This window comes from Eurosta solidaginis, chromosome 4 (assembly GCF_040869045.1).
Source record: "Eurosta solidaginis isolate ZX-2024a chromosome 4, ASM4086904v1, whole genome shotgun sequence".
In the NCBI taxonomy this organism is placed as follows: domain Eukaryota; kingdom Metazoa; phylum Arthropoda; class Insecta; order Diptera; family Tephritidae; genus Eurosta; species Eurosta solidaginis.
Window position 1 is genome coordinate 133833413 of NC_090322.1, and position 11743 is coordinate 133845155.

Sequence of the window (11743 nt, forward strand, 5' to 3'; positions counted from 1 at the left end):
CTTAGCGAATGTTGAAAGAATATTTTCGATACAGAATATAATTAAAACCAGGTGTAGAAATCATTTACTTGTTGAATCAGTTTCTTCTTTGATAAAAACAAACGATTTTATTAAGGCCAGAGGGCAATGTTGTTATAATATGCAAATTTACAAGGGAGTTAGTCGTGAACAAAACTTAATCGTTGACGAGATGAAAAGTTTTTTGATTAACAAACATACATACATAATCGGTGATGATGTATCGAACGAAATTTCGGTCCCATTAGGGTTACCGCAAGGTTCTGTATTGGCTCCTTTATAATTTTTGATTTATATTAATGATATTGTTAAAGCTGTAAAGTACTGTAACATAAAACTGTTTGCTGATGCTGCTCTGCTGAGAATAAGTGAAAGTAATTTAACAACTGCATTGACAAAAATGCAGTGTGACTTAGATAGTTTATATAAATGGTTATGTGCTAACAGACTTAAACTTAACGTGATTAAAACAAAATATATGGTTATTAACCGAAAAATCGAAATTTGTTGAACATATTCGATACACTGTAGGAAAGATAGTTAAACAAGTCGGTTTTATGCAAAGAACCTGTAAATTTATAAATAGAGAGTTTAAGGATATTGTATACAAAACATTGACTGAATCTCATTTTAAATATTGCGCATCAGTCTTATTCATTATACCAGATACAAAAATAGATAGACTTCAGATATTGCAAAATAGGTGTATGAGATTTGTGTTACGGGAAAAGTCAGATGCATCGATAAGCGACATGCTAATAAAACTAAAATGGTTAAGTGTCAAACAAATTATTTTTTATTATACTATGAAAATGATATTCAATATACGAAAGGGAAATGTACCTGAATACTTAACAAATAATGTTGTGTAGGCTTACGCTGTAATAAATAAATAAATAAATAAATATATGCAAATATTTAAAATATACATATGTAATAATAAAATGTTTTATGTACGAAAAAAGTACGATTTTTGAGTGGATTTAGTACAATTCATGAAATGTCATTTCCCAACCCTGGTATACGATAAGCGATAGCACAATGGCTACTTCGTGAAAATCAACGACAGCTCTTTTAATTTGATTTCGATGGTCGTACGGTGAGTTAGTGTCGCACTCGCGTTTAAAACAGAGTACCAGAGGGTGCATGTGACACGTGCTCACCGTTCAAGCATTGAAATAAAACTAAATAAATAATTGATTTTGCTTTCGTGCTCGTTACGCGTTCGTGTTTACTAACACATTCGCAATTTGGTAACCGTGTAAATGTAGTGGTGCCCACCGCTGTTTTGATAGAGATCCAATTTTATGTATTTGGCCTGTTGCTAGCACCGAACTTTTACGAACCTTTTCGAATCTTTTCGAGCCTTTTCGGATCTTTTTTGACAAATATCCGTTACGGTTTTTTTGATTTAGTCGCCAAGCCCACTATAAAATCTATGCAATAGCTTAAAATTCCGTTGAACTAACCATAATGCGATCAATTTTACTGAATAACTGTTGATACAAGGAACAAACCTGATTTGTTGATTTTACTAGCTTAATTTTTTTGTTGTATGCTTTTAAGAAAAATTTATCGTTTTCAAGAACAAAAAATTCCGGTGGTGCTTGATTTTAGAATGCTATTCTATTCTGAGTACAAATCCTGCAAAGCTCACTGAGCTCTTGGGACGGTTATACTGGAGTCATCTCACCGACCCTCACTCTCTCTTTATGCAGTGACACAAAATATTGCTTTATTATTATTTTCTCGCTCCGATCAGAAAATGAAACTGCTAAAGTAGCGTATCTGAATAACTAAAATATATAATCGCCAATTTAATTTCCTCTTAAGCCTTTTTAATAAACTCAATTTTATAAATCCGAAAATCTTGTTATATTTCACTTTGTTGACTTTATATGAGTAGCTGCATAAAAACATATTCACATGCGATGAAAAATTGCTTTGCTCCTGACACAATGTAAGCAACGAAATGTGCCAAAATAAATATATAAGTATGTAGGTAATAGTTTCAACAATGCCGATGCAAGCGGTTTGAAGCAGCTGCATGCAAGATTCTTCAAAACCTAAGAATGTATTAGAAATAAAATAAGAAAGTTTACTTTAGTTCATAAGATGAAATAGCCAAACGATGCAACTAATGTAAAAGCAGCAAATTTTCTTCTTAAAGCTGGTTTCTGTACTTCGATAAGTTACAGTTGCATTCAAAATAATAATACTACTGCTCTTTTTCATCAACAAAATTTTTGGCTCTTTTTACTTTCTTCAAATTTCCATATAAAAGTGGAAAATCAGTCTATCGTACGCGATTTGAAATCATGCGATCAGTTTTATGGTCACTTACCGGTAAGGTAGAAACGGGACATTTCCAATTTCTATAACAAAACGTTCGGCTAGAAACTGCATGGATCGGGTTAATAAGAAAATTCGTATGGAACGGGGAAATCTTGCAACCAGATTTTAAGAGACTTTGCATTAAGCAAGAAACTTGAAACCTCATACATAATTCAAAGAGAGGCGTAAAATAAGGTCGACGACCTCAACGTCAACTGACCTTATCACCACTTCAAATGTCCACAAAGTCAGTTGAAGTTATGACATATATGGTCACAAATCAAATTTCCAATGCTTACAATGTCAACAATATTGAAATAATGACCATCCCACCATTTTCCAGAGATGTTTATAAAGTCACCTTTTTTTCTGAAGCGGCCATAAGGTCAATTATTTTGATTAGCACCTTCCCATTCCAAAATGGTAACAATTGTTGAATTACATTTACACTTTATTGTTTTCGTTTTATTTTTTGTTCAGTCCAATGAAGGAAAATTTGATTTTATTTAAAATTTTTGGATATGGCGCTTCTCTTCCTATATTCTGCACTGATTCAACTGAAACATGATATAAAAACTGAGGTTCTCTCTGAGATATGAAACATTTATTCGACTTAGAGTTTAGAGGAAACTCGAAATAAAAAATCTCACCAAAAAATGCGGCAAAAGGACAAAAATATTCTCGTAGGTGGCGTACGCGTCGAGACAACTAGAAAATTTGTACAAGATTTGGAATCCGTATCATCGATTTTTAAGTAGCTTCCAAGTAACTTAGATACTTGAAATTTGAATCGTCCTTCAATCACAAACAATCACCCATGCGGGTGCGCATAGATCGAGAAACTTGTAAAACTCTACGGAACGTGTAGACGGAAAATTTAAACCTAATACATAGTTTATATAACTGAGGCAATGCAACAAAAATTTGGTTAGGGCCCATTATCGAAATGATCAATTCTAACGAGATTTTCAATCTTGTGATAGATTATTGAGTAGTTTCTCGTTAAGCTACATATAAAGTTGAAATTTGACATGGTGACACAGTTAACACGAAGAGAAATTAACGAAGGCTTTTGTGGCCTCAGCAAAAATGCTTATGACCAGTCAACAATCAAGCCAATGTCGAATTGAAACATCTAAATATGGGCTTAGTTGCAACCGAGCTTGTGCTCCCTTATTTGTACTACATACAATTTTTGCTAATCCGCCGAGTCTTAAGCTTAAAGTAAGTACTCATATAGTTACTACTACAGTGAAGTATGTATGCCTGTTGTTGTTTTGTATACACGCATACAAAGGTTTACAATTCGCATATAAAATGCAAACATTTTTCACGGCATTAGGAAAATTTTTATTGAAAAACGGAAATAAAAAGGACAAAGCAACTAAGTTTCTGGACTAAATTTGAAGAGCAGTAGGGCTGCAAAAGTATCGGCATACTCGATATTTTCGATATTTAAGAGGGAGGGTATCGCGATATATATCGAATTTTTTGTTATAGTGAAAAGCGCTTACTCAATTTAAAAGCAATATCAGGTATATATCAGACATTTATGTAAATATAATATATACATGTATATATATATATAATATTGTCTTCATAACTTCGAAACGATCATAAAACACATCCTGCAAAGTTGTCCGCGATGGTAGCTTATACAGCGAAGCGAAGGTATATAAAAACCCTTTGTCATCCACTACGGGAAAAGGTGGCTAAACCCCAGTAGGGTGCTGGCAAAAGCCTTTTACGTGATGATGAATCTTCATATGTTTTTTTATATAAAAATTAATCTTATTTGGCGAGCTATGTGAACCTAAATTTGCAGTTTTATGCGATCGTTCTAGATGGTGAAACAAATTGGACGTATTACCACTAGCTGCATAACATTTTTTGCAATAGTATTACTGATTTTGTCAAAATGGGTCCAAATGCTTGACTTTGTACTTCGTAGCTTTTTGGCAACACAATTTTCGTCTTCAAACTCAATGATGTCTTCTGTTGCGTGTATATCTAAATATACGAATACATGTATATATATGTATATAAAAAATAACGTAACTTTCACATTGAACTTTTGTAAGAATTTTTCAATATTCAGAGCCACAAACTTGTTAGGTATTCATCTAAAATAAACACAAATCTGACATAATGTATGTAATTTTATTTATTCATGGGTTATTTGTCTTACCAAAGTTTTAGACGCTGGTAATTCTGCCGCTAGAAAAAGGAATAAGAAATGGGAATAAAGTAGTTGATATTTAGAAAAAAAAAAAAACATCGATAATCGCACCACGAACCTGGTATCGATGTATCGATATTTATATCGATGCTTTTGCAGCTCTACTGTATAGCACTTTTCCAATATGTCAGTGCATACGTATGTATTTTTTCAAGTTTTGTAGTTGAAGTATATGTACATATTTATAAATTTTTGCAATATTTATTTTAACATAACTGCATTTTATTGCTGTTGTTGGGAACAACGACGACGGTATTATTAGATAGGTTTTGGTAAATACTTCCTTGCAGTAAATCGCAAAAAAAAAAAAACAAGTAAGGAGGGCTAAGTTCAGGTGTAACCGAAAATTACATACTCAGCTGAGAGCTTTGGAGACAAATGTTGGAGTTGAATATTGACATAATTTACTAATATACTGTAAAGATATTAAATTTGTTTCTTAATTTGACTTTTAAATTTTTTTTTATAAAAGTGGGCGTGTTCGTCATCCGATTTTGCTAATTTTTAGTTAGAAGACATAGGAGTAACGTTCCTGACAAATTTCATTATGATATCCACAACGACTGCCAAATTACAGCTTGCAAAACGTTTAAATTACCTTCTTTTAAAAGTGGGCGGTGCCACGCCCATTGTCCAAAATTTCACTAATTTTCTATTCGTCGTCATAAGTTCAACTCACCTACCAGGTTGCATCGGTTTATCCGTCTTTGGTAATGAATTATCGCACTTTTTCGGGTTTTCGAAATTTTCGATAAATTTTCGACAATTTTTTAATTGCCTTCAATTGACAAAATGAAAAACTGAATTGTCGCTTAAAAACAGAAGTGAATGACTTCATCTCCTAATTTCAAACAAACTGTAAATATTTTTAAAATGTGTTTAAACTAAATTACAATTTTTACGTAAGCTTAACTTACTTAAATTAACTTTGTAGAGATAACATTCGCTGCACATACTTACATTTGAGCAGGTCTGAATTGTTCTTACTCTGTCTTTTAATGCAACAAATGTGGAAGACTTACTTGGTTAGACAAAAAATTTCGGAAAAATTTGTTTTAACAATGAAAATCTCCAGAAGTCCAGCGTGAAATATTTTTTAGTGGGCTCAACCATTTCTGAGTTACAGTGCCAAGAGTCCAAGCAATCGCTCAAATTTTGCACAATCTTAGATTAGATCAGGTTTCAAAAGAATGCACGCCATGCGAATGAAATTCAGTTGAAGTCGAAGTCAAAGTCAATGACTTCAAATTTCGAATGCAGCCAATGACTAGTTTTTTGACTAAAGACTAAAACAAGTAAGGAAAGCTAAGTTCGGGTGTAACCGAACATTACATACTCAGCTGAGAGCTATGGAGACAAAATAAGGGAAAATCACCATGTAGGAAAGTGAACCTAGGGTAACCCTGGAATGTATTTGGTTGACATGTGTATCAAATGGAAGGTATTAAAGAGTATTTTAAGAGGAAGTAGGCCACAGTTCTATGGGTGGACGCCATTTAGGGATATCGCCATAAAGGTGGACCAGTAGTGGAATTCACTAAGTTATAGCGTTGCGATTTGTCGAGATTTTAATTAACGATTTTGTCGCTTACCTTGTCGATTGAACTATTCACTAACTTAGTTTTAACGAATCGTTATAAATGACATTTAAATTTCGTTCTAATAGTAGAAAGGTGGCAGCACAGCACACGAAACCTAAAAAATGCGAAAAGCATAAAAGGAGTGACAAAAATAAATAAATTCCGTGTACTAACTGCTTTTAAAAGTTTTTACATATTTTAACAAAAGGTAAGTAAATGCGGTATTAATTTCTTTTTTTTCTCTGTTGATATCGCAGTTATTCTTGTACTCCTTAATTGACCATCAATTTGAGAAATAATATCATGAGCCAAGTCTGAGGTTAGTCGGTACAGCTTGCGAAACTCCGTTGCATTGATGTGGAATGGGTTATCTACTTCTCTAAGAAGGTGTCTGTCCACTAGCGATGGACTTAGTAATTCTTCATCTTGTGATAAAACGTACGCCAAATACTCAAATGCCATTTGATTTATAAAGCAGCTTTTCCTGTTTGAAAGTATTTAATTAAAGTTCCGATTTTCTTTTTTTAACTAAAATTGCTAGAAATAATATCTTGATTTTAATGCAGTCAATTTACTTGCCGTTTATTTAACAACACAACTGATCGTCGATAAACGAATATCGATACCAAATAGTTACTGAATAACGAAATCGTTATAGTTATCGATTCGCAAATAAAGCGTTGACAAATTTCGTTAAAAAATTTAGTGAATTCCACTACAGGGCTGACTCTAGAATTTGTTTGTACGATGTGGGTATCAAATGAAGGGTGTTAACGAGTATGTTAAAAGGGCGTGGGGTTAGTTCTATAGGTAGAAGCTTTTCGAGATATCGCCATAAAGGTGGACCAGTGGTGACTCTAGAATTAGTTTGTATGTTATGGGTATCGAATGAGAGGTGTTAATGAGTATTTTAAAAGGGCGTGGGCCTTAGTTCTACAGGTGGACGCCTTTTCGAGATATCGCCAAAAAGGTGAACCAGGGGTAACTCTAGAATTTGTATGTACGATGTGGGTATCTAATGAAAAGCGTTAATGAGTCTTTTGAAAGGGAGTGGACCTTAGTTCTATGGGTGGACGCCTTTTCGAGATATCGCCATAAAGGTAGACCAGGGGCGACCCTGGAATTTCTTTGCACGATATGGGTATCAAATGAAAGGTGTTAATGAGTATTTTAAAAGGGAGTGGGCCTTCGTTCTATACGCCTTTTCGAGATATCGCCATAAAGGTGGACCAGGAGTGACTCTAGAATGCGTTCGTACAATATGGGTATCAAATGAAAGGTGTTAATGAGTATTCTAAAAGGCACTGGGGGTAGTTGTATATTTGATGGCGTTTTCGAGATGGTGGCCCAGAACATCATCTATCGCGTACCGCTAATTTATTTATATATGTAATACCACGAACAGTATTCCTGCGAAGATTCCAAGGGCTTTTGATTTCGCCCTGCAGAACTTTTTCATTTCCTTCTACTACATATGGCAGGTGTCACACCCATTTTGCAAAGTTTTTTTCTAAAGTTATATTTTGCGTCAATAATCAAATCCAATTACCATGTTTCATCCCTTTTTTCGTATTTGGTATAGAATTATAACATTTTTTTCATTTTTCGTAATTTTCGATATCGAAAAAGTGGGCGTGGTCATAGTCGGATTTCGGCCATTTTTTATACAAATACAAAGTGAGTTCAGATAAGTACGAGAACTGAGTTGAGTAAAGATATATCGATTTTTGCTCAAGTTATCGTGGTAAGGGCCGAGCGGAAGGACAGATGATCAACTGTGTATAAAAACTGGGCGTGGCTTCAACCGATTTCGCCCTTTTTCACAGAAAACAGTTATCGTCCCAGAATCTAAGTCCGTACCAAATTTCACAAGGATTGGTAAATTTTTGTTCGATTTACAGCATTAAAAGTATTCTAGGCAAATTAAATGAAAAAGGCCGCAGCCACGCCCATTTTGAAAATCTCTTTTATTTTTGTATTTTGCTGCACCATATTATTACTGGATACATATAGTAATAGGAGTAACGCCAAATTTCATTATGATATCCACAACGACTGCCAAATTACAGCTTGCAAAACTTTTAAATTACCTTCTTTTAAAAGTGGACGGTGCCACGCCCATTGTCAAAAATTTTACTAATTTTCTATTCTGCGTCATAAATTCAACTCATCTACCAAGTTTCATCGCTTTATCCGTCTTTGGTAATGAATTATCACACTTTTTCGGTTTTCGAAAATTTCGATATCGAAAAAGTGGGCGTGGTTATAGTCCGATATCGTTCATTTTAAATAGCGATCTGAGATGAGTTCCCAGGAACCTACGTACCAAATTTCATCAAGATGCCTCAAAATTTACTCAAGTTATCGTGGTAACGGACAGACGGACGGACGGACGGACGGACATGGTTCAATCAAATTTTTTTTTGATACTTATGATTTTGATATATGGAAGTCTATATCTATCTCGATTCCTTTATACCTGTACAACCAACCGTTATCCAATCAAAGTTAATATACTCCGTGAGCTCTGCTCAACTGAGTATAAAAACAAGTAAGGAAGGCTAAGTTCGGGTGTAACCGAACATTACATACTCAGTTGAGAGCTGTGGAGACAAAGTAAGGGAAATCACCATGTTGTAAAAGGAACCTAGGGTAACCCTGGAATGTGTTTGTATGACATGTGTATCAAATGGAAGGTATTAAAGAGTATTTTAAGAGGAAGTGGGCCATAGATCTATAGATGGACGCCATTTAGGGATATCGCCATAAAGGTGGACCAGGCCTGACTCGAGAATTTGTTTGTACGATATGGGTATCAAATGAAATGTGTGAATGAGTATTTTAAAAGGGTGTGGGCCTTAGTTCTATAGGTGGACGCCTTTTCGAGATATCACCGTAAAGGTGGACCAGGGGTGACTCTAGAATTTGTTTGTACGTTATGGGTATCGAATGAAAGGTGTTAATGAGTATTTTAAAAGGGCGTGGGCCTTAGTTCTATATGTGGATGCCTTTTCGAGATATCGCCATAAACGTGGACCAGGGGTGACTCTAGAATGTGTTTGTACGATATGGGTATCAAATTAAAGGTATTAATGAGGGTTTTAAAAGGGAGTGGCCCTTAGTTGTATATGAGAAGGCGTTTTCGAGATATCTACCAAAATGTGGACCAGGGTTATCCAGAACATCATCTGTCGGGTACCGCTAATTTATTTATATATGTAATACCACGTACAGTATTCCTTCCAAGATTCCAAGGGCTTTTGATTTCGCCCTGCAAAACTTTTTCATTTTCTTCTACTTAATATGGTAGGTGTCACACCCATTTTACCAAGTTTTTTTCTAAAGTTATATTTTGCGTCAATAGACCAATAAAATTACCATGTTTCAGTCCTTTTTTTGTATTTGGTATATAATTATGGCATTTTTTTCATTTTTCGTAATTTTCGATATCGAAAAAGTGGGCGTGGTCATAGTCGGATTTCGGCCATTTTTTACACCAATACAAAGTGAGTTCAGGTAAGTAGGTGAACTGAGTTTAGTAAGGATATATCGATTTTTGCTCAAGTTATCGTGTTAACGGCCGAGCGGAAGGACAGACGATCGACTGTGTATTAAAACTGGGCGTGGCTTTAACCGATTTCGCCCTTTTTCACAGAAAACAGTTATCGTCCTCGGAGCTAAGCATCTACCAAATTTCACAAGGATAGGTTAATTTTTGTTCGACTTATGGCATTAAAAGCGTCCTAGACAAATTAAATGAAAAAGGGCGCAGCCACGCCCCTTTTGAAATTTTCTTTTATGTTTGTATTTTGTTGCACCATATCATTTCTGGAATTGAATGTTGGCATAATTTACGTATATGCTGTAAAGATATTAACTTTTCTTTTAAAATTTGAATTTAAAAAAAAAAAATTTTTAAAAAGTGGGCGTGGTCGTTCTTCGATTTTGCTTATTTTTATTAAGCAGACATAAAGTAATAAGAGTAACGTTCCTGCCAAATTTCATCATGATATCTTCAACGACTGCCAAATTACAGCTTGCAAAACTTCTAAATTACCTTCTTTTAAAAGTGGGCGGTGCCACGCCCATTGTCCAAAATTTTACTAGTTTTCTATTCTGCGTCATAAGCTCAACTCACCTACCAAGTTTCATCGCTTAATGCGTATTTGGTAATGAATTATCGCACTTTTTCGATTTTTCGAAATTTTCGATATCGAAAAAGTGATCGTGGTTATTGTCCGATATCGTTCATTTTAAATAGCGATCTGAGATGAGTGCCCAAGAACCTACATACCAAATTTCATCAAGATACCTCAAAATTTACTCAAGTTATCGTGTTAACGGACAGACGGACGGACGGACTGATGATTTTTATGGAAGTCTATATCTATCTCGATTCCTTTATACCTGTACAACCAACCGTTATGCAATCAAAGTTAATATACTCTGTGAGCTCTGCTCAACTGAGTATAATAATGAGTGGAATCTTTTTTGGAGCCTTGACTTATAAGTCATCCAGAAAAATTACTTAACCTTTTCAGTGAATTCCAGAATAATAAAAGCAAATTACAAATAAAAGGAAGCTTAAAGGGAAATATTTATTTTTAGAAGTAAAAGCTTTTCGAACCTGCCATCTGATAGACGTCCTCGACGTGGTGTATTAAGTATTGAGGCAAACGAAAATAGTCTCTCAACGGCGGCTGAAGTAAGCCGAGGTGCACCTATCGGGCATATATTCGTCTTCAATAAACGATTGCGATAATTTATCTTGCTGGGATTTCTCTTCTTCTGAAAAACATTTTAACAATTTTTGCCAAAAGTTTTAGTTATAATTACATACAACAAAACAGGTAGTACCTCTATATAAAAGAAAAGTAATAAAATCGGCTACCGTTTTCCTCATGTATGTCGTTTCTTCCGTTTCGTTGAAATCGAGTTCGTCGATCACAATGCTTTCGACCATCTTGTTGATCTTGGCTACATGTTCGTTTGTAAATGGTTGATTAAGTTATCGAACCCACATAAATTTAACTTCAGGACATAGCGCTGAGGCAACTATGGCATCATTTACTTCTTCTAAACAAAAAGTACTTATCAAATCTTTTTATCAAAGCTTTTTTCAAAAGACGCACTGCTTCTGGAGATAATTCATGGATTGGGCTCTTTGCATTTTACGGTAGTTCGATATAATTGTTGCCAGGATAGGTAGAAGGGTTTCGATCACATACCATATGCCCCGCTCTTCCTCATGTTAAATGACTTCAAAGAATGCCAATGACTTCAATTGACTACAATTGGCATCCAGAAGGCTTGTTATTCAATGATTGCAATACATAAATTACAAAAAAATATTTAAAAAAACAGAATAGGAAGTCACAAAATAAAATTTGAATGGTGACTTAAATTTTTCTCAGATTTCAATTTTAATTCACAAAGAACTCAAAAATTGTTTGCATTAATTTTACGAAAAATTTAATTATTCGAAAACGAATGCATTATTTTACATCACTAGATTAGGCGAAGTGAATTCGCTCAAATTTGGTATTCTGACTTACGTTCCGGTCAACAATAA